Below are 24437 nucleotides of genomic sequence, written 5' to 3'. Positions count from 1 at the left end.
CCATGTAGCCCTGCTTTGGGCTATGTCCCCATGAATTCTGGATAAAATACCTGTGAAGTAGATACTAAAAGTGCATGCTCCTTTAAGAACTAACCATTCCTCAACCACTCCCTAATCCTGCCCTGAATCACTAGTCACCACACTTGGCACATGTTATACTATATAACATATACTACATAAACTTTACCTGTACCCCTCTAAGGTTGCAGGTTCCCTAAGAATTTTTGCCCACTGGAAAGCATAATAAATCTTTACCTTGACTTCAAGAATGCTTGAGTCCTCAAATTCATTGCAGGTGACCTGCCTCTGGTATTCTGGTCTTTGGGAGGGGGTCTTACCGCCTCCTTTCCAACACTCATCATTATCACTAAATAAATGCTCAGTAAATATTTGTTGGAAATTGACTTGAATTTGATCTCCACATTTGCCAGTATTATCTGGCAGTTAAATCTGCAGAATGCATAGTCAGAGGATGCCTTTTGAGTTTGCTATGTCACATACCCTCTGGGAAAACTCAAAGAGGTGACTTGGAGCAGGGGGCAGATATTTCTGCTCTGAACATGGTTGAAGCTTCCTATGCAATTGTTTCTAGATTTGAGGCATACCTCAAATTTCAGGTAATGTCATAAACATCCCCCTCTGTTAGGCTCAGAGAAACCTTGTTGGGCTGCTCTGAAATTAGATTAAATTTAATTCATTAAGGTAGACTCTGGGGTTAGAAAAGCAAAATGGAAAACAGTTGCTGTTCTCATTATTTTCTAATAGTACTACTGAAAGTGTAAATGTGCCTGCCTTAAAAAAAACATTTAGTTTCTCTTGCTGCCTTGGGTGGTCTCATAAAATGCTGATGAATGAAGTCATTTCTTTCCTTTTGGTTGTAGAGAGATGAGAACACTGGATTTAGAGGCAGAGATCTGGATTTGAATTCTGGCTCTGCTTAAATACTAACTGTATGAAATTGGGTAAATCATTTAACTTCCTCAAATATATTTAACCACTAGGGTCATTGACTGCCACTCTTCACAGAGAGATTCAACATACTTAACTATGAAATACTTTTACTCAGAGGGAGAAGGAAGGAATAATCATTTATTAAGCACCTACTATATTTGCTGGATACTGTTCTAAGATCTGTACAAATATTAACTCATTTTATCCTCATAACAATCCTGGGAGGGAGGTATTATTATCATCCCCATTTTACAGTTGAAGAAACAGAGGGAGACAGAGGTTAAACAACTTGCCCAGGGTCACATACCTAGTAAGTGTCTGAGGCTAATTAATCCAGGCTGGATTAATTCACTGGACCACCCATCTGCCTCTAGGCCCACAAAGTGCTGCATAGATTGAGTAAATAAGTACATAGTGGATGCTATCAGTAAAAACAATGTATATAAGACATCTACTGGGTGACCACAAGCCCACAAGTCCTGAGGAACTATAGAAACTCCTTCAGACTCAGGAGTTCTAGGAAATTTGTCCCTTTGCTTAGCCTTTCCTCTTTCTACCCAACCAAAAGCTACTGGATAAATCAGTATGGATAACATAGCACAGTTCTCATTCAGTCTGTCTCACAGATTCAGTAGGAGGGATCTTCAGATGGGGACTCAGGAATTCTGGACCTTAGACCTTAACATGAAATACAGACTTGGGCAAAGACAGAACATGGCTATGACTCTTCTTGGCTATCTTGCCATAGTTAGGAATCTCCAATGCCTGCCATCTCAGCTAGTTCATCTTTGAAGAGGAAGGTGAGGTAAGGGGATCCAATGTCTGGTCCTGCCAAGGAAGTCTATCTCAACCAAGCTTTCTCATGTCCTTCATTTGCTTTCACACCACACACGTTAGCTACATCTCATCCCTTCCTGTGACAACTTCTCTTACCCTTCAGTCTTAAAGCAATAGTGGGTGGGTGGGGAGAAGGAAGGTGGAGGTATGTCTACAAAATAAAAGGTATAGCAAGTAAAAATAGAAATTTCTAAGTTCTCTTCTAACTCATGATCTTTAATTTTGGGATTGACAGCAGCGTATAAAGACCTGACGAGGAGTCCTTATACACAGTAATAATGGCAGTTTTTTTCTGATAAAAAAGAGATCATGAGTAGCATGAGGGAACTATGTGGTATGTTTGGAGGGAGAGGTGGAAAATATTGAAATGGGGTCAGAGAAAGGAAACTAAGAGGACATAAGCACACACATACACATATATATATATGTGCATACATATATATACCTGCCCATAAATATACATATATACATATCTTCGTTAGAAAAGAATCAGGTAATTTAATTTGTGAATTTCATGTTTTTCTGTACTCAAAGTTTACCTGGATTTTCCTTAAGACATTTTGTACACATTTCCTGACCGATTATAAAGGATTTGCCACAATAATGGCAGGTAGCCATGAGATGTGAGGTACCAGAGTCTGGTGTAATCATCTTGTAGGTCTGAGAAATGAAATGGACCTTGTGACACGGGACAAAGAGTGCTGCAGAGAAGTGTCATGTAGAGAGTTTCATTGTTCCTAATTGACCTTAAGTATTATATTTACTATTTAAGACAGAGCCATTAAACAAACCATTTCCTCATGAAGTAGATCAGCAGAGAATCTTAGAAAAAAAGTCATCCTGTATTGTATCCTTTCATTACACATTGCTTCCAGTTCCTAACTACTTTTCCTTATGGTTCTTCAGGCAGCATTGCCACTAACTTTCAAAGTACACTTCATTTCTCTCAATGACTTCCTTCCTCCTGAAGTGAGGTAAGGAAATATGATTGCTCATTTTTTAGAAATGGAAACAATGAATCATATACAATCATAGAATCTGAGAGTCTGAAAGAACTTTTAGAGGTCATTTGGTTCAGTTATTCTTGACGCAGGAATCTGCTCCACTAGTTACAGAGAGAGTAAGCAACCTGCACAACCTCTCACTGCGAAGAGGAGAAGGTGTAATTAGGGTAGGGTAATCTGTGCTCTGTGCTGGAGTGTGAACAACTAGCGGAGTGGATGAGGTGTACATTTTGTTTTGAAGATATGTTAAAACCAGAAGCTTCAACTTAAACATATTACTTGAACAAGGAACGTGCCTGGTTCCCAAACCCAAGGTGGAGAATACGCTGCCAGATGAACACCACTTAGACTGGGTTGAGTCTGGGCCAACTCTTCTTTTAGGGAAGATATTCTTAACCAGGGATCTATTAATTAAAAAAAATAATTTGATTACTGTATTTCAATATAATTGGTTTACTTTATAATCTTATCTATTTCACTTTTATGAATTTAAAGACATTATTCCAAGAAGGGGTCCATTATGCTTTATCAGACTGTTAGAGGTGTTCATGATACAAAAAAGTTGAATACCTGTTTTAGATGCTTTGTTTAGAGTCCCAATTTAGCCATAAACCTCTCTCAAGAACTCTTCAGCTGTAATAGAAGTCAAGGCTTGTGTGGCACAAACTCTTGGCATCAACCATCACATCCTCAGGAACTTCCTGAGGCCAAGAGGACCATGTGGAGCAGTTATGACTGCCTAGGATCATCTTAAGACAACTAACTTATCCCTCTACATATCCTTAAATAAAATCTATACAAGTCTGTGAGTTAATGCTAAAGTTAGTTTAGACTAACATACACTTTCTCTCCTTAGTGGTTTTTTGGTCCACCGCTTCCACATCTTATGGTCAATTTCTGGTTCATTTCATATAGCAGGAGCTCTGCCCCTTCCCCCTCCCTTTTTTCTCACGTAGTCCATTACTACCAGAGTTCTGTCACCAAGACCTCTTTTTGGGACTTCTTTTCGGCCACTACTATTTCCCATTCTTGATCTGACTAGGAGGGGAAACTGTTCTCTGTGTTATGGAGGAAGTTAAACTCTCTCAAGTATGGACAGGGCTGATAGTAATGCCCTACTTCTTCAACTGAATTCGCCACAAGTATAAGAATTCCTATTCTGCCTTCCCTCTGCTAATTATTTCCTATTGCTTTGCTTTGTAGGTATTTGTTTGTATGCTGTCTTCCCCCATTATATATTGTGAGCTCTTTGAGGTCAGGGACTGTTTTTTTGCCTCTTTTCATAACCCTAGAACTTTGCACAGTGCCTGGTATATAGTATGCACTTAATAAATGTTTATTGATTAATTGATAGATTGGTAGGGGGGAAGTCGTCAGGGCTTATGACTCCTAAGCCCTTGCTAGAGGAAGGCATAATCAGAGTAATAAATGTATAACACCTGTACATATAGAATCATAAACTCATTGTTAGAAGGAATCTGAGAAGTAAACTAGTCCAACTTTTGTCTGAAACATGAATCTTCTTTACAAACCTTTTATTTCACTTGGTTGATTATTACAGTCTGCCAATTTTTGGCCATGTGACCATGGGCAAATGGCATCACTTTTCTGGACCCCTGTTTTGTTTTTTTTTTTGCAAGATGAATATAAATATTATTTAATGTTTCACATTATCAAGTTTTTTTCTTCCAAAATGATCGTGAACAACAAAAAAGATTAGTTTGATAAGGGTAGACCCCTGATTCTTATCTTATTAGGGGCCTAGACTAGATAATCTATAAGGTCAAGTCACTTTCAGCTCCAAATTTGTGATCCTGTGAACTAAAATTGAAATCCCAGAATCTGTTTTTTTTCATTAGTATTTATGCATACTCTACCCGAGTCAAGAAGGAGATGAGAGAAATGTACATTTCAGAGAACCCCAACTAGCTAGCCACGACCACTGCTATCTAACCACTAGTTAACATGGAAAAAATTACGATGCTAATCTTGAAAAACAAGCTACACTATAAACAAGCTACACTATAAACAACCTTAAACACAGCTATGAGAGAAAGTATGATCTGAACATTTTACCCACAAGTGTAGATGGGTGGTTGGAGGTGGAGGAGTTGGGGGAAGGAAGAAGGAATGTGTTTAGTCTGAATTTTATTTTCTCTAGGATAATGCAAAGCAGTGTCAGGGATGTGGTCTAGGCTGACAGCTGTCTTAAGATGACAGCATCAAGTGTTTCCTGAAATATTGTTTATTTAGTTCTCTTGCCTTTCCCCACCAGGTGATTTCTTCTCAGGGGGTTCAGCTAGAACTCCATATTCCTTCTAACTTATCAAATTCCCCCATTTCAGCTAACTTGGTCTTTTCATAGAAGACCCAGAGGGCTTAATGAAATCTCAGCCAAATAGAACAGACCTCATTTCTGGTATCATTTTACTTCATCAAATGACTTTCAAAGACTTTTCCCACTTGGTCTAAGGTCTTCTGATTTGATTAACTGAAATAATTCTCATCTACTTAAAGTATGAGGCTAAAATAGGGTAAAATAGTTAAAGTATATACATTATTAAGTGGTAGTCTAGAAAACCTCTCTGGTTTTCTTGACCTAGACTTTTCTGGGACAGCCTACCCCTGTTTTGGATATGCTCACTGGTCCTGTCTATACTCTTTCTTTCTTTTTTTTCATAGAAACTTGTTTTCCTGGACCCTTCCATACCCCCTTCACCAATCAGTGCCTCTTTGCCTGTGATATCAGAGGTGCCCAAAGGAGACCTTGCCCCTCTACCTAAAGCCTCTTGTCCTTGTTCAAGTTACTGAGCTGTCCTATTGTGTAAGAAGGAACATAGGTATTTCCTGACCAAAGCAGGAAGATATTTCCTAAAAGATCATCTTTCCAGTTCTTTGTATTGCCATAGTCTGAAGATTGTATCATCTCCTGAGATTTAATGAGGCACTTCTAAGATCCTTTCTGGATCTAGATCTATGATCCTTCCTCCACTTTCCCAGCAAATATATCTTCTTAAGACTTCAGTCTATCTTTATATGGAATGACCCTCTTGGTTCAGCTGGTCAATATCCTTTCTATGATGTGTCACTGAGAATTCTAATGCTACAAATCACAATGCATCCCAGGCTTCCCCTTCTGTGAGATTCTTATCCATGTCTTTACTTTAAATTTTTAGAAAGAAAGAAAAGGGAAGGAAACAAGGATTTTTGAAACACCTACTATATTCCAGGCCCTATGCTAAGCTCTTTACAAATATGATCTCATTTGATCCTCACAACAACCCTGGAAGGTGGGTCCTATTATTATTCCCATTTTACAGATGAGGAAACTGACAAAGATTATAAGTAACTTGCCTAGGATCACATAGCCACTAAACTGAGTCCAGATTTGAATTAAGATCTTCTTGAATCCAGCCCCAGTGTGTTATCCACTGCACCACCTAGTTCTCTCTTAAAAAATGCCTATAGAAAATGGAAGCAAGGGCAGACAATGGAGGATGAATATGGAAGCACAGTCTTGTAAGACTTGTCTCAGGAATGCTGAACCTCAGAGTGAGCTGAGGTTGTTGAGGAAAACTAAGGATAAAATAAGAGTTTGTTGTTGTTTGTTTTTGGTTTTGCTCTGTTGGGGAAAAGGGTATAATCAAAGAAGGGATAAGTCTTCTCTGCTCAAGGTGCTAGGATGATGATAACTGACCACAGAAAGAAGTCAGAGTTGCCAAACTATTATTTTTACAACTATGAGAATGACCTTTGGGCTGGAGAGGACAGAACAAAAAAATAGAGAATATAAAAATATGTTATGGAGAAAAGAAGAAGAAACCTGACTGCTCAGGATAAGTTTAAATTCTTAAGCTCCTATGAAATACATTCCTTGTTGATCAAAGAAGTGAGATATGTATGAGATGTGATAGCTTCTGCTGGTGATCTTTGAAAGATCACAGAGAAATGGGACAGGTGCCATAGAATTGGAGAAAGATATTTGTCTCCACTTTTTTTTTTTGAGATGAAAAAGAATGTACAGCTTGATTTGAATTTTTGAAAAGATTCTGGGCTGGGATATTAAAGAGATGGTTGGAAAATGTTGAGAAAAAGGAGCAAGGCTCCTAAAGGGCCAGCATTGGTGTCATGAAGAACAGGTCATGACCTCATTTTTTTTTTTGACTAGGTGATCAGGGTTAAGTGACTTGTCCAGGATCACACAGTCATTTCTTCTTCTTTTTTTTTTTTGACAGGTAGATTAAGGACATGCTATGAATATAGGTTTTCTAGTTTTTTGCAAATCATTTCACAAAATCTCGAGCTATTTTTGTGGAAAAGAGGGAAAGATATGGGTTAATGGCTGCATGTGGCCTGCAACACTCCAGAGTGCAGCCCAAACTAGATTAAAATGTAATGGGGAAATGTCTACTAAAACAAATAAAAAGACAACAAAACATAATGTTAACATGTTTTTCTAAGTCAATGTGCACCTCCAGGAATCATTTTGTATGGTTTAGTGAACCTCAATTTATTTTAACACCTCTGGCTGTTAACTGGACTAAAAATTAGTTGAACAGTCATATCCAAAGAATACTCTTTATCGTTTTGATGTCAGCTTGGGATGCCTCAGGTGTCTGTTCTTGACTCTGGGCTATCTGCCATTTTTTTCAATGATGTATGGAGTCATAGATGTATGTTCATTACATGTACAGATGACATAAAGCTGGGAGGCATATCTAACACAGAAGATGGCATTCTGGATTCAAAAAGATCTGGACAAGCTAGAACATTGGGTCTAATTAAATAAGACGAAATCGAATAGGGATGAATGTGAAATTCTTAAAAAGTCAATTTCACAAGCATGAGAAGGGGGATGTGTAGTTAGATGGTAGTTTACCTGAAAGAAGCTCTTGGAGTTGAGGTAACCTACAAAAGAACAATATCATATAACAGCCAAGAAAGAGAATGTGATCTTAGATAATGTTAAGGAGGGATAGGTTCCAGGAATAAGGAAATAATTTTCCTCTTGTATTCTTGTATTCTCTTGTATTCTTCACTGGTCAGACCCCATTTGGAGTATGAGGTTCAGTTCTGATTCCACATTTTAGGAAGATTGGCTTCAGTGCTGGGTATTATTTTTTAGAAAGGACATTGGTAAGATGAAAAGTATTGAGAAGAAGGCAAGCAGGATTGTGAAAGGCCTTAAATTTACTCCCATTGAAAAATTTGCTGGAGGAACTAGAGATGTGTAGTCTGGAAACTTAGGGGGGATAAGTAGAAGAGGAATTAGACATTATCTGTGTAGTCCCTGAACAGTTTTCTATAGATTCACTTTTCCTTCTTCCATTCTTTGATATTTTATGAGATGTTACTGCTCATAATCTATTTTTCTGTTTGTATAATTTAAGATCTCATTAAACTATTTTGCCCATTCCATCTTTTAGATATCAATTGTTCCTCAGTCGTTCCCCATCTTGTACTTGTACAGTTGATTTTTTGAACCCATCTTGAACTTTACATTTATTCTTTTAAACCTCATTTATCCTCATAAACTTTACTCTCTTTCTTGGTGATCTCACCAATTCCAAAGGGTCCATTTATTATTACTTTTCCCAAATCTGCATATTCAGCTCTAATCTCTGAGTTTCAGGGTTCCATTACCAACTATCTCTATGTACAGGCACACTAAAGATGTGATTCTGCACATCCAAAAAGGAACTAATTTCCTCCACAACCTATCAGTTGTTCAAACTCCCCTCTTTCTGTTGAGGGTACAGTCACCTTTTTAGTCACTCAGATTCACAACTTTGGAGTCATACTTGACTTTTTCTTCTCCCTGAACCATCATATTTAATCATAATGGTTCTCATCAGCTAAGTCTCATCAGCTTAACCTTCATCATATCTCTTACATTTAACCCTCTCCCCTTAGATAAGCCCTACCCAAATTTGGAACTTCATTAACTCTTACTTAGACTATTGCAATAATCTCTTATTTTTCCTTTCTGCTTCTAGTATCTCCTCTCTCCAGTTCATCCTTCACATAGTAATTAAATTGATATTCCTAAAATATCGATCTAATTGTATCACTCTCCAACTCAAATTTTTTTGATGGTACTCTATTGCTTTTGGGATGATATGCAAAATCCTCAGCCTGTCCGTATATCCTCCACAACCCTGGCTCCTACCTGTCTTTCATATGTTATTTCATATTACTTCCTTCACACTTTTTTGTTCCAGTTTACCCAGACCATTATCTGTTCCCATACCCAATGTTTAATTTCCAAATTATTCATATTCCAAATCATTTCCAGACCTTTGTCTAGGTTTCCCTCTGGGTCTTGAATGCATTTCTGCCTCATGTTCACTTCTTAGAATCCTGAGCTTCTACCAAAGCATACTAAGATACTATCTCCAATACAAGGCCTTTTTTGATCCTTCCCAGTTGTCAGTGCCCTCTTTTTCCTGAAATTACCTTGTATTTATTACTCTGTGTTTACTTTTCCATGTAAATGTTGTATCCACTAGTAGAATATGAGCTTTGAGGGCAGGGCCTACTTTGTTTTTATTTTTTTAGCCCCAGTGCCTAGCATTGTGCTTAGCACAGTATGTTCTTAAGAAAAGCTTATTCTTAGAAAAAGTTTTGGACCCTGTCATACAATGATAATACAGCTTTACATCATATGAGATTGTGAAATGCAAGCCATATATGTTCTTATCCAAGATACTGATGAAAGGTCTTCAGTAGAATCAAGCCAATCCTGCATTGTAATCTCTCCTCTACAGTTCCTTTTATTGCCAACCACCATTCCTGGGTCCAGTCATTCATCTATTTCTGAATTCACTTAACTGTACTCTCATTTGGTCCATATCTCTATCTTGTTCACAAGGACAGCAGGAGAGATTTTTTTCTAAGTGTTTTATTAAAACACACACATTACCATCTATAGCATTCCCTTGTCCTATAAGTATAGTAACCTCATCAAAAAGGAAAATTAAGACTTAGCATAGTGCCTGGCACATAATATATTCTTAATAAATGTTCATTTATTCATTCATTCATTTATTTGTTTATTTATTCATCTATCTATCTATCTATCTATCTATCTATCTATCTATCTATCTATCTATCTATCTATCTATCTATCTATCCATTCATCCCTTTATTTATCTTTGACCATATCAGGAAGGTATAGGAATAGGTTGGAGGGATTAGCAGAGATCTTTACCCAGAAAGATCTCTCCTAGAGAAGGGTTGGGTTAGGAGTTAATCAACACATTTTTGTAGACCTATTGTATGTTCAGTCTCGTATTAGGCCACGTGAATCACATACACAAGTATGTAGTAAAGAATGATACAGACAGGTAAGTACTGAGTGCTTAGCTCAGTAGTGAGATACAGATTTTAAGTATTGGTTGTTGTCCTTCATTTCAAAGGGAACCAAAATGAAATCACCACCATGAAGTGAAGTTTCAGTGTGTCCAACTATGGCTGATCAGACCAATATGATCTTGGAATGCTCTACCACAGTTTGGGCACAGGTAATCTGTATGAATTTTGGGGGTGGATACTCCAAATTTGCACATCCCAAGTTTACTTTGTGCTGTCTCAATTCAGTTTTGCTCATGGAGCACAGCAACCTTTGTGATGTGGGCACGCCATGCTGAGCAGTCCTGTACCAGTGTCTCCCATGTTGCGCAGTTAAATCCAAAGTTCTTGAGAGAGAGCTTGAGAGTGTCCTTGTATTGCTTCTTCTGATCACCATGTGATCACTTGCCTCATGTGAGTTCTCTATAAAATAGTCTTTTTGGCAAGGGTACATTTTGCATTTGAACAACATGGCCAGCCCATTGGAGTTGTGCTCTCTGAAACATAGTTTGAATGTTTGGCAGTTCAGCTCAAGCAAGGACTTCAGTGTCTGGTATCTTATCCTGCCAAGTGATCCTCAGAATCTTCCTAAGACAGTTTAAATGGAAGCAATTCATTTTCCTGGCATGGCACTGGTGGACTGTCCATGTTTCGCTTGCGTACAACAATGAGGTCAGCACAACAGCTCTGTAGACCTTCAGTTTGGTAGTCAGTCTAATACCTCTTCTTTCCCAAATTTTTCTTTGGAGCCTCCCAAACACTGAGCTTGCCCTGGCAATGTGTGCATCAACTTCATTGTCAATGTGTACATCCCTGGAAAGTACACTACCAAGATAAGTGAACTTATCCACAGCATTCAAAACTTCATTTGTTGTAATTGATGGTTCCACATATGGATACAGCCTCTGATGCTGAGATGCAACAAAGTATGGATCAATTCTCTGCTGCCTGTGCTAATTTTAGCCTAATAATTAACACCAAGAAAACACAGTACTCCATCAGTCACCCACACACCATCCTTACGTGGATTGTAAGTATAGTGAGAGTTAAGAAGAGGGATTAGTCTTTGGGTTGCAATAGACTGTACCCCTGGAGCTAGGTTTTGGCTAAGTGGTTTGTTACACTGATTTGCTGTTGAATCAAAGGAGGACATTCTAAGGGGGTAAGCAGAGAGACAATGAGCATGGATCAACTTTGAAACATGCTCCTTCCCTAGATGACTGTGCTTTCTTCTTACATGATCTGTACCACTACTTGGCATAATGGCCTCTGGGCTGCCACTTCTAATGTCCCATAGCCAGGGTGGTGCCCCTGTCTCAGGGCCCACTTCTGAGATCCGAGTCTTTAGTGGCATGGACAAAATATTCTAGATGAGTTTACCTCTTCCTCCAGGGCAACTGCCCACGTGGTTGTTTGGTCCTTATGTGCCTCCTACTCAAATCAAGCTGACAATTTCCAGGTAAAATAATTCTAAGTTATAACACTGGGTGGGAGAAGGGGAGAGAAGGAGGGGAAGCACCCAGAGACATGTTAGAAGCATGACTATAAAATAAGACAACATTCCTGAGTATAACTACATTCTTATTGTGGAACCAGCCTCTGAATTTTATAGTAACAGCTTATACGGTGACACTTGCTGCTCTCTACCTTCTTTTATAAGGTTGTTGTCTTTCTGAGGTATCCAATGTGAGACTCCGGTGAACATATGGAAAGCTTGGTGTTTCCAAATCTCTTCCTGAGTTTATGCATCAATCTCTAAATAGCACTGTTTGAAGTTTCAAGTTTCAAATATTAAGTTAAAATCCCTTATTGAATATTGAGGTATTGAATATTCCCTAGTGGGAAGTAGCATCATAGTTCACATCTTGAAGCTTCATAACCCACCCTAAGACAGTGGATAGAACTATGGGCTTGAAGTCAGGAGGACCTTGAATTCAAGTCCAGCTCTAGACACTTACTAGCTGTGTGACCTTGGGTAAGTTACTTTACCTCTCTCTGCCTCTGTTTCCTCATTTGTAAAAAGGGGCTAATAACAGCACCTACCTCTCAGAGTTGTGATGATCTAATGTGATGATATTTGTAAAGCATGTAGCACAGTGCCTGGCACATAGTAAGTGCTTTATAAATGCTAATTATTATTGTTATTGTTATTATTTTACTACAGGATATGGGTTATCTCCTCTTGCTCCCTATTTTGAGATTTTGTATGTACTCTATTCTGAAAGATGATTGGGTGGTGATCCTTAAGCAGAAGTTCAGTGTTTGAAATGTATTTTCATCCTTTCTACCTCTCTCTCCTCCACCCCAGGGAGCCAGCATGGAACTGAGATATTCTAATGAAATTTCCCTCACTTCTAATAAGGCAGCTGTTTAGCAGTGATCCGTGGAACTGAATAGTGTCATCTCCTCAGCTGAATGACTTCTTAGGAGTGGATCAGCTCATAATGAGGTGTGTCTCCAATCTGTGCTTCCACTTATAAGATAGTCCCAAGGGAGGAAGGTCTGGCTTTTGTGGTAGCCAACTTTGACAAGCAGAGTGGCTTTGTGGGAAGAACACAGGGCTGGCAACTCAGGACAGTTGGGTTCTAGTCCTGGCCACCTCTAAATATGTGACCTTTACAAACTTATTTCATCTCATTCATTCAATAACTTTTTTTTGGTTTATTGAATGCCTGTGAAAGTATTGCCCTGAATATGGAGCTGTATGATCCAAGATCCCTTTTCTCAAGTAGTTTAGAACCCAAGACAGGACATGAGACATGCCAGGATCAGATACAGGAACAAACTTTATGTTCATGAGATTCCATATGCTAGTCATAGGAGAACAAAAAGCATGACTAGTGGGGAGACACTGTCATGTAGGAACCCAGGCACCCCAAAATGGGCCAATGCCTGAAAATTTCTCAGTGTGGCTCTCATTGTGACTTGTATACACGTGTCTAAAATAGACAATGACTAGTTAAATGATCCGAACAATCCTGAGTCTCACTGCCTCCACTGTCCATTGGGAATAATACCTCTATCCTGGGGTGGTTGTATTGATGAAATGAGAAGATATTTGTGAAAGTTCTCAGGGAAGTTAAAATAAAATGCAGGGCATCATGACTGTTCACAACCAGAGAGCATGTCTACGAGAGAGCTTGGGAAGCTGTTTGTTGGCAAGGCAAGGGAGTAGGGAGGAGGACATTCATGTAGTGGCATAATGGAAAGAATAATAAATAAGGATCTGCGAGGATTGAATTCTAGTACTGTTCTACCACGAATTAACTCTGTGACCATGAGCAAAGCACTTAACTTGCTTGCATGTTCACTTCCTTTCTGTAAAATTGGGATAACGTTGCCTGCTCTCTATATAACAAGGATTATGAATATGACTGTATGGTTTTAACAGATAAATGCAGGATACAGAATGAGGAAGTAGTGGATAGTGGGTAGAGTGCTACATTTGGAAGTTCACATTCTACCCCTGGCAATTACTACTTGTGTGACCTTGGAGATTCACTTAACCTTTCTGGATCAATTTCTTCATCTATGAAATGTCCTGTAAAGTCCCTTCCAGTTCTAAATCTGTGACCCTATGATCCATGTGTCTGCTTATGAAGGTAATGGAGCTAGGCAAATCAATCTCAAAGGACTTTATAGTGAAATGCTTTTGAATTGCAATAGTAAGAAGGCAGAAAAAGACTCCAACTAGAGAGTAAGCTCAAGTTTCATTTATTCATGTTGAAAGACTGGTAGATGCTAGACTTTGATGAAGGAGGTTAAAGTCAGAAAAAGAGACTCCTAAACATGCACGGCAGCATTTTTGGGGTGTAACAAAGAACTTAAAACAAAGCCCCTTGATTGGGGAATAGCTAGACAAATTGGCAAATATACAATGGGATATTGCTGTACCATAAAATGAATTTCAAGAATTCAGAAGAAGCATTGGAAAGCACAGTGATGTCATTTTGGCCTCTTCATACATGAAAGACAATAACCAATTGCCAACTGAGATTCTATCTTTTACAGGAAGACTTTCCCAATCCCTCTTAACTCTAGTCCCCCCCAATTATTTCGTATTTATCATATATATGTATATGTGTGTACATATGTATACACACACACATATATATGTTTGCTTGTTACCCTCTCCATTAATTTGGGAGCTCCTTGAGGAGTTTTTGTCTCTTTTTGTTTTTGCCTGACATATAATAGCCACCTAACAATGTTTACTGATTGATTGCTATTAGAAAGATTGATAAAGCAGGAAGTAAGTTACAGTGAGATGCAACCTGTTCTTATCCCTTTGTTGGTATGTTGAGTACTCTGTACTCCCAATGGGAAAGATGGGACTTACCAAGGAAATGATTACTTGATACCCTCTGAAATGAAGAAGTTTCCCTTATATTTAAAAGTCTCAAATTAGATCCTGCTTGCTTTCCTTTTTTTTGGGAGAGGGGAAAAGAAGAATAATTTAAAAATATAACTTGTGCAATCCCTAATGGCTTGTTAGTCTATGTGCTTACATAAATTTTGGTTTTGGGATAGCAAAGTAAACCAGCTGGGGACATTACTAGGGTTTACCTGATAGTGATGGGTCTAGAATCAGGAAGACCTGAGTTCAAATCCAGCCTCAAACACTTAGCACTCTATGAACTTGGGTAAATTATTTAACCCTCTGTCTTAGTTTCCTCAACTATAAAATGGAGATCATAATAGAGTTTTCTGTGAGGATCAAATGAGGTATCTGTTAAACACTTAGCACAGTGCCTGGCATATAGCAGGCACTTCATAAATGCTTATTTTTTTCTTCTTTCTTTCCCTTACCCCACTCCATTGCTCATGAAGCAGTTCATGTTCCTCTCCCCTTCTGGATATGATTTGTTTAAATATATAAAATGAGGTCACAAAGTGCACCAAAGTTCATTAAATTGAGATTTTTTCAAGTAAATCATCATTGATATATTTTTAAAGGATAGTAAATCTAATATCTTAGTATTCAGAGATAGAATAGGCTTTACAGATGGAGAAACTGACATCCTGAGAGGGGAAGTAATTTCCTGCATGATACATGGTTGAGTAAGTAGCACAATTTAAATCTGAATCCAAATACTTTATCTAGTGATTTTGTACTATGCTATGTTCCCTTTTCATTTACTCAGGGTTGTTGAGCAAATCACCCACCCCCTTTTTTTATGCCTGGGACTTGATGAGCATTACTGGGTTTTTTTTCTATATACACTTTAGGATTCAGTAAAGTTCATCTTGACTCTGTCTTCCCAAACTAAAGGGACCTAAGTTTAGTAGGTTAAACTAGGGAGGCATTTAACCTTGATGCCAGGGGTCAAATAATCATAAATATGCCCTTATTTTCTTTTCATGGAGGATACTCTCCATACCTTGTGAGCTGTGGGAGTTAAAAACGAACGTGCCTCATTTAATGAGGATTGGGCCATGGGTGTACTGAAAGAGAGGTGGAGATAAATTTCAGCCTGCCTCCCTTTCTCCCTGGAGGTCTGCTCAGAAGCCTGCTAATGACCCCTTATTATTGGATCATAATTCCACTTTAGGGAACCCTCATTTATAAGCTCCGCAGAAATGCTGATGAAGCAGGAACTAGGGCAAAGGGAGAGATTATGCAACAGCAAATATATGCTGGGTAAGTGAAGTGTATCTGGGCCTTTGGTTTCTTTATCTGGAAAATTAGGAGAATAACATGGATCTTATGAGTAGTCCTGGGATTTGGTCAAGAAAGAACATGATTTTTTAAACCCTGAAGATACTTTATAAGCCTTGGTGGAAGACTAATTAAATTGAAATACGAAAAGTGATGAGATAGAGATCTGCAAAGCAGTTAAAAGCTAGACATAGGATACTCTGTAAAGGGAGGGGATGAGGGGGGAAACGCTAGGGCAAGAGCCCTGAGATGAAGAGTTATTGAACCAAAAGCAAAATTCAGAGTGTTACCAGAGGCAATATGGTGTAGGGGAAAGAGCTCTGGATGTGGGTTTAAATCCTAGCTTTAAATCCCATGATTATAAAATCAGACTAAAAGGTCAGTCATGGAAAGGCCTCAAGGTTAATGACAAATAGATTAATCAAAACCCATTATTTCCTACGGTGACCTAACCAAGAATGTACAACAATAGAGGAATTTTTTTTTAACATGTAGCATTTATTATATGTTTTCAAAAAACTTTTTATTATTTATTTAATAGTTTCCCCCCATTTTATGTAAAAACGATTTTTAACATTCATTTTTAAAAATTTGAGTTCCAAATTTTTTCCCCTCCCTCCCTCTTCTTTCCTCCCCCCTCACTGAGAATGCAAGCAATTTGATATAGGTCATACATATGTAGTTATACAAAACGTTTTCATATCAGTCATGTTGTTAAAGAAGACACAGACCAAAAAAAACCCAAACAATCCAAACTCAATAAAAAGAAAAATCAAAAAAGTAAAAAAAAAGGATGCTTTGATCTACATTCAGATTCCCTCAGTTCTTTCTCTGGAGATGGAAAGCATTTTTCATCTTAAGTCCTTTGGAATTGTCTCAAATCATCGTACTGCTGAGAATAGTTAAATCACTCATAGCCGATCATCGTGTAATATTGCTGTTACTGTATATAATGTTATTATGCTGGTTCTGTTCATTTCACTTTGCATCAGTTCATGTAAGTCTTTTCAGGTTTTTTGGAGAGCATCCTGCTCATCATTTCTTACAGTACCATAATAGTCCATCACAATCATATACCACAATTTGTTCAGCCATTCCTCAGTTGATGGGTATCACTTCAATTTCCAATTCTTTGCCACCACTATAGCTATTTTTGTACGTATAGATCTTCTTCCTTTTTGTTTTTTATCTCTTTGAAATGCAAACCTAGAAATGGTATTGCTGAGTCAAAGAGTGTGCGTGGTTTTATAGCTCTTTGGTCATAGTTCCAAATTGCTCTACAAAATGGTTGAATCAATTTACAACTCTACTAACAGTGCATTAGTGTCTTAATTTTCCCACATCCCTTCCAAATTTGTATTGTGTGTTTTTTTCTGTCATATTTGCCAATCTGATAGGTGGGTAGGTGGGGGGTGGTATCTCAGAGTTATTTTAATTTGTATTATTTTGTTCAATAATGATTTATAGCATTTTGTATATGACTATAGATAGCTTTGATTACTTGATTTGAAAACTGCCTGTTCATATCCTTTGACCATTTATCAATTGGGGAATGGCAATAGAGGAAAACTTTTGATAGAGATTGGAGAGTGGAAGAGTAAAGAGTTTGGAGCACAGCCTCTGATCAGCAATGGGGCAGCCCTGGGGAACCAGGATACTGTCAAGATATTTGATGTTTGGGAAGGGAGGGGGGGAAAGGAACTAGAGGATGTAGAAAGAATGAATAAGAACACAAGAATAAGTTGCTAAGTCTTATTGATTCTGTCTCTATCAAATCTCTCTTATTATTTCTCTTTTTTGCATTCACACAGCCATCACCCTATTTCAAGCCTTAACTACCTCTCATCTAGATTATTGCAATAGCTTCCTAATTGGTTTCCCTGCCTCCAGTTACTCCCATTTTCAATTCATTCTCTGTTCAATTGTCAAATAGATACTCCTAAAGCAAAATTCTCACTTTCTATTTCTATCCCCAGACATGATGTCTGTCACATAGTAGGTACTTAATAAATGCTTGGTGATTAATTGACTGATTTGTTGACCATATTTAACTGATTAATTGATAATTCACTGATTCATTAATTAGTACTTGCTCAAGAAGCTCCAGTGGCTTCCAACTGCCTCTAGGATAGCATTATTATTATTATTATTTTTTGACTGACTGGGATCTGCTTTATTGACTTGGGACTAGGTGTCAGAGGCAGTTTAAAAAAAAAAAATACAGAATGCGTTTCAACTAGGACCAGGACAGCACCATGGTTTCCATTTCTGGAGGATTCCTTGACCAGTCAATTGGTACAAAACACTGGGGTGGGGAGCGGGACGGGTGGGAAATGAGGCAATCTGGTGGTGAGTTCAGTGGTAGCCGTTGGCAGAACAGGTGACTATGTGGGCCATCCTCAGGATGCCTCCTTCTCGTAGGTCCTAACGCAGACTGCACTGCCATGGGTTAGTGTCAGAATGAGCTTGCCATCCTGGAGCTCCCGAACGAGTGTGGTCTCCTGTCCGTCCCACTTCTGGACTTGGACAAGTTTGCCTCCATCCAGTGTGACGAGAGACTTGACCTTCCTGTCATCAGCTATTGTCTCATCAAACTCTACTCCTAGCTTGAAGGAGATCTCAGTGTTCTTGAAAGTGCTCTGAGTCTTGAGAGTGATGGCGTCCCCACTGATCTGGATGATGGTGGTGGGTTTGCTCATGTTGCCCACCTGCCTTGTGGCAAAGCCAGCCCCGATGGATTTCATGTAGTCATCGAAGTTCTTGCTGTCAATCAGCTTCCAGGTGCCGACGAAAGCATCTGCCATGGTGCTAGGCTAGAGGAGGCGAGGCGAGGCTGGGCTGGGGATGCGCTGGGAGGCTCTGGGTCCGGATCCGCTAGGCTGCGCCGCGCGGAGCTGCACCGAGCAGAGAGGGGCTGCGCTGGGCTGGGCTAAACCGCAGGCGGGTGGGGGAGAAGAGAGGATGCAGAAAGGTTCCCGGCTCTCTAGGATAACATTATGTATGGACTCCTTTGCTTGGCATTTAGAGCTCTTTGCAATCTGGTTTCAACTGACCTTTGCAGAACATTACTCTCCTTGACATGTTCCACTTTCTAGGCTAATAAGCCTACTGGCCCATACATGACATTTCCACCTTCTGTTTCCATGCCTATGTACACACTGTCCCCCATGCCTAAATGCACTCTCTCCTCACCTTCATAGAATGCCTAGCTTCCTTCAAGGATCAACTCAAGTGCCACTACCTACACAAGGTCTTTCTTGATATCCCTTTGATATTATTTTTGTATATTTTATACTTGTTTACCTGTGTGTAGTTTTCCTGTGTATGTGAGCACTATTTCACTTCTTTATTTATTAATTATATATACTACATACATACATATACGTATATATATATATTAGATGAGTTTGTGATCCTTTTATTTCAGGAGTATGCTCCAAAGATATAGATCACAATCCACTTATGTCTGCCTAATCTATATGCCTCTTGTCCATACTCTTGCAAAAGTCTGCCACAGAAATCCTCCTACATGTCAGAGACTTTCCTTGATTTCTCTTAGCATTAAGAGGATCAAGTGGAATATTCTGACTCTCTGTTATTTCTCCAGCTTGTTCATTGCCATGATCAGCCCATCTTTTCTTCCTGTCATACGTAGTTGAAGCAATTCTTTATTCATGGTTTTTTTGAGTTCTTTATGTAACAGTTTCTTCATGACCCTCATGCATTTTGCTATTACCCTTTGTGTGATACTCATCTTTAATTCTATGTTTTATTGCCAAATAGTAATACTGGTAAAATGATAACAGTGTAAGACCAATGTTGAATTCTGGGCAGTAGACATTCTTCATCCACTTGGTTTTTCCTGTGTGAATGGGAAGGATGCTTTGAATGACTATAGATCTTTTTCAAGAGGTTCCATGTTGCCTTGAGGCTTGATTCAATCAGTACAATGTCATCTGCAAACAGGAGCATCTGGAAGATCTAACCATCCACAAGAAATCCTTCCTCCAGCATGGATTTCACGCTGGAGCTTCTCCATCATAATGGTGAAAACCTTTGGTAAACAGCCATCTTCCTGTTTTGTGACTCACCTCATGTTTATTATCAGAGGGTCATTGAACAGGGGTTTTGTTTGTTTTATCTTCCAAGGAATCCTGAATGATCTTGATGTATGGATTGTACTCTTGTACATCCATAAGACATCTTAGAGTTTAAAAGGTAGGAAAGAACCTACAAGTCAGTGTTTAGTTCTTCTGAATGAAATTCTTTTAAACAACAAATATGGTGTCATGTTTTATATACCAATTAATTGTGAGATGGTAAAGATGTGGTGCATTGTTAAATGTCACATGTAAAAAACTGCTTATTCCCTAATCTCTCGTTGAAAATGCCCCTGATTTGTGTATATTTTTCAATATTAGTAAGGTCTGAAACTTTTTTCTAGACTTTTGTAATATTCCCCTCCTTTAGACACTTTTTATATTAGTCTCTAAATTTCCTTACAACTTTATCTTCTCCAGCATGGATCTCCTCTATATATACTTGGAAGAATCTAGCTGATTTTCTGTCTTTGTTCTCTTTAGTGCCATTTCTTCCCCCTCTTTAGGCACCTCAGAAATAATAATATCAGAACCATCAGGTGTAGTGGTTCTACTATCCTTGATGGAGAAAACAATTGAAATAAATTTTGGAAGCCTTTGTCTTTTTCTTCTCTTTGTAGCCTTCCTTCCATTTTTATCCTTGAATGTCCTTGGGTTGCCTTTGCTTAGTTGGATATCTTGTGAATCTTTCTTTAAACTTGTTTTGCCTTTCACTGCTTCTCTCTTCTTTAAAGATGATACTGCTTATATATATATATATATTCATTATTCTTCTTTGTAAAATTTTACATATGAGTTTGTTTTTCAACTCAGTGTTACTTTTGGCAGCCATCTCTCCATTTAGCAGTTAAGTTATATCATAAGATCATAGGATTATAGACAAGAACTAAAAGAGACCATAAAGGTCATCCAAAAACCATCCAAAGAGACCAAAAACACATCATCACAGATGTGTTAGCTAAGTGGCTTTCTGGACTCTTTTGGTCTCCTTATTTTGAAAATTAATTTATATTTGTTAAAGTTCTGTTTGAAATTATAATAGTTACTTTTAACATCATCTGGTTATCCATTTCCCATCTTTTAAATTTTCAATTACTTGTTTAATTAAGGATTAATCTTAATTATTCACCATATATTTTGTATTATTATTTCTTCTTTTTGTGGCAATTACGATCTTAGTTCAGATTGTACACAGACAGCTAACTCAGGGATAACTCCAACATCAATAATAGGTTTCCCCCTGTATGTTAAAATGTAATTTTTTTTGTATGTGTGTGATTTTATTCAGTGCTTGTCATGTCTAGTAACTATCAATTCTTCTTCTTTTTAAAGAAAATGGTCATGTGGCATAAGACTTCAGTATAATCTTTGGTCACTCTCATTTCTTTCTCCTGAATCATACTTTTGCATAACATTTGTGTCTGTGTATTACACAAATATGTATATGTATATAGATCTCTCTCTGTACATATAAGTTTCCCCATCCTTACTTTACCGTACCTTTGTTCACAGCTTGTGAAGCATCAGAATTATGTTAATTTTATTTGGAAGAGTTTATCTTATAGATGTGTCATTGGAGCAAACAAGTGAGTGTAGGAGTGGGGAGAAGAGGTGGTGAGGAGGTAGATAGCGAGAAAGCTTCTCCTGAACAGTGTACTTTCTTGGTAAGGTGACTGTTGCTAGCTTGAGGGAAAAATATCAACTGCTGTATTCTTCACTGAATTTCTCTATAACTTCTCAGCAACTGATGCTGGTGTATAAGCTACAATCATTTTCATGATAATCTTTTTGCAAATACTTTCCATTAATACTGTCTGGTGAGTGGTAGGTATTTAATAAATGTTTGTTGGAACAGGAGTGAAAAGACATTAAAGCCAACTTTACAATTTTGCTGAGGTAGGCATGAGTCAGCCAGCTACTCTTTCCTCATAAGTCTAGCATTTGTATCTAATAATTAGGCTCTTCCAAATAAAGCTTCATTGAAGGATACTGGTGGAGAATACATTTGTCTGGACATTAGGAGGATGAATGTCTCGTCTCAGCTCTGGCATTGTGCTGAGGCATGAGCTGAGGCACATGTTCAATCATGATCAAGTCACTTCCCTTCTTTGAGCCGCAGTTTCCTCATCTATAAAATTGTGTGTGTGTGTGTGTGTGTGTGTGTGTGTGTGTGTGTGTGTGTGAATTAGATGATTTCTGAGGTCCCTTTTGGTTTTAACCTTTTACTAAATTCTTGCTGCAAGAGTGGTAGTGTGGTCTAGTGGTCTAGAACAAGAAGATCCTTCTCATCTCAACCTGAAATTCATAATTCAACATAATTGAGCCACACCCTGCCTCTCCAACTACTCTCCTATTCATGTAATCTGTCAAGCAAAACAGCTCGCAAGTCATCTATGAAGCCTACTAGGACTACTTTAACCCATATACATCACTATATTCTTTGAATGCCTCTTTCCCTGATTGTTCCAATCACTTCCTTGGACACAGGCCTTACCTAGCTACCTCCCTAGCTAGATTTTAAGGTACTCAAGAGCAGAGCTCTCGTTACTTTTCTTCTGTCTCTTCCCAGTTTTGCTTGATAAAAGGCTGGACACTTGGTAGGTGCTCAGTAAAGATTTTTGCCAGATGGATATCCTTATTTGTGTTAATAAACATGCCTCAGGACAGGAAAGGGAAACAAGGAAAAATCCCAGCAGGACTTTATTTTCTTTGAGGAAAAACAGTTCCTTTTCTCAAGAGAGTGTGGTCTTCTTCAATTCCTCTACTCTTTACTATTTCCTCTAGCCTTGGAAGGGAATAAATAGGTAAGTTTTGTCATTGTTCAAGCAACTTTTTAAAGAGTCTGTTGATTGAGTTCCTTAGCCTGAATCAGGAACAGACATTTCTTTTTCTTTTTTGGGTAGTGACATGCTGCTCACGCTTAGGAACCCATTCTGACCATCCAGTCTCCTTAGAAGATTTGTGCACATATCTGACTGGAAGGAGTAATCTTGATTCCCTCTCAAGGGATTCTTGGCAGTCAAACAAAGTGGAGAGATCATTCATTGTTACCACAGCAAGTTCCCTTTTCAAACGGAATCATTTGGTCTGGGGTTGGAAATTGACAAGCTGGTAGAAGGAGGGGGGAGAGAGGGAGCAAAAGAAGAGGAGGAGGAAGGGAGATAGGAGGAGAACAGTTGTAGTTGACAGCTCTGTTTGAGTCTAAAAATCACCACAAGTACCTGGGACCAAAGAGACTCCAAACCACAGCAATGCTGCATAGAGCTGGATAAATAGAACACTCATTTTATTTCTGTAAATGATCACCAAACGGTGAGCTGGGTCTCTTTGGTTTGCTGTAAAGGAATTTCACTGAATAGTCATTTATCTCTGGCAAAAGACGGCATCACTTTGTTTATTATTGTTAGTGCAGAATTTTTTACTTCTTCCTAGGAAAGGCAGCATTCCCCCTTTTCCTTCTCATCCTCCCCCCTCCCCAATATTCACCCCCCCACTTCTACCCTTCTCCTCCATCTGATTGGATGTAGGGGCTCCTCTGACAGCAAAACCAGCGAGAAGAGTCCCTGTGCTTAACCCTTCCTTGCCTGCCACAAGACACTGCTGCAGGTCCCAGCCCTCATCCACTACTCGTTGCCTACAGTCCACAGAAGCAGTGTCTGCCCCAGTTTAGCTGGATGTTAGAGGCAGGAGCGCCCGCCAGGGAAAAGAACTTAAAGCTTTAAAACTGGCTCTTCCCTTGGGAGGGAAAAGTGGGCCAGTCAGGGAGGGGCACTGGACAGGTTTTCCTGTTCATGGAGCTCTTTTTCGGCAGTAAATCCTTCTTTCCTCCACATCACCTCGTTGGCTGCAGAGCTGCCTGGAATTCTGGGGGCTGCGGGGATGGCGAATCACTCAGGCGAGGACCTGGGGCTAGGAGCTGGCCGTTGTGCTGAACTGAAGGACTTGCTAGGGGAAACGTCGTTGTCTGCGTCCTTTTTTGCCTGGCGGCCTGCCTGCCATCGCCCGGGCTACCCCAGAGCTGTAAGTAACCAGCTTCTTCATATCTTTCCTCCCCCACTCCTGGCGAGGCACTGACACTAGCTGGCGTGCTGGAGGAGGCAATAATACCTGCCGAACAGCTGGACGGGGTTTGTTTAAGAGTCAACCCACAGTTAGAGAGAGGAAGCATTTAGATCTCCAGTACTGTGCCTTCTGGCTCTCTCCATTCCCTTTGAAATGATTTGTTCTATATCCTTATTCCCCGCGCGCCCCCCACCCCACCTCCTTCCCCCGCCTTACTCCCCCCATCCCTGGCCCGATTTCTCAAACCTTTTTCTCAGGGCGTGTTACAGACTTGGAGAATGGTTAGCTGTGCTTCTTTGGTGTATATCCAGTGTAGCCACAATAGTTTGTCAGTGGGGGCAGTAACCTAATGTGTGTTTGTGTTTATGTTTGTGTTTGTGTGTGTGTGAAAATCATCAGAAACAGCTGTCTGAGGAAATTGAATAAGGTAACCTTGGCCATGCTGCTGTTTCCTAGTCCTCTAAACTCTCCTCA

At 39.1% G+C, this 24437-nt stretch overlaps 1 pseudogene; it reads right to left on the bottom strand.

Annotated features, from left to right (window-relative positions):
• Nucleotides 1–17953: 17953 nt before the first annotated feature.
• LOC140509236 (fatty acid-binding protein, heart pseudogene) lies at nt 17954–18710 on the bottom strand (annotated as a pseudogene).
• Nucleotides 18711–24437: the final 5727 nt, after the last annotated feature.

The sequence above is a fragment of the Notamacropus eugenii genome, chromosome 5, assembly GCF_028372415.1.
Source record: "Notamacropus eugenii isolate mMacEug1 chromosome 5, mMacEug1.pri_v2, whole genome shotgun sequence".
Taxonomy (NCBI): domain Eukaryota; kingdom Metazoa; phylum Chordata; class Mammalia; order Diprotodontia; family Macropodidae; genus Notamacropus; species Notamacropus eugenii.
This window is presented reverse-complemented; position numbering and strand designations above follow the sequence as displayed.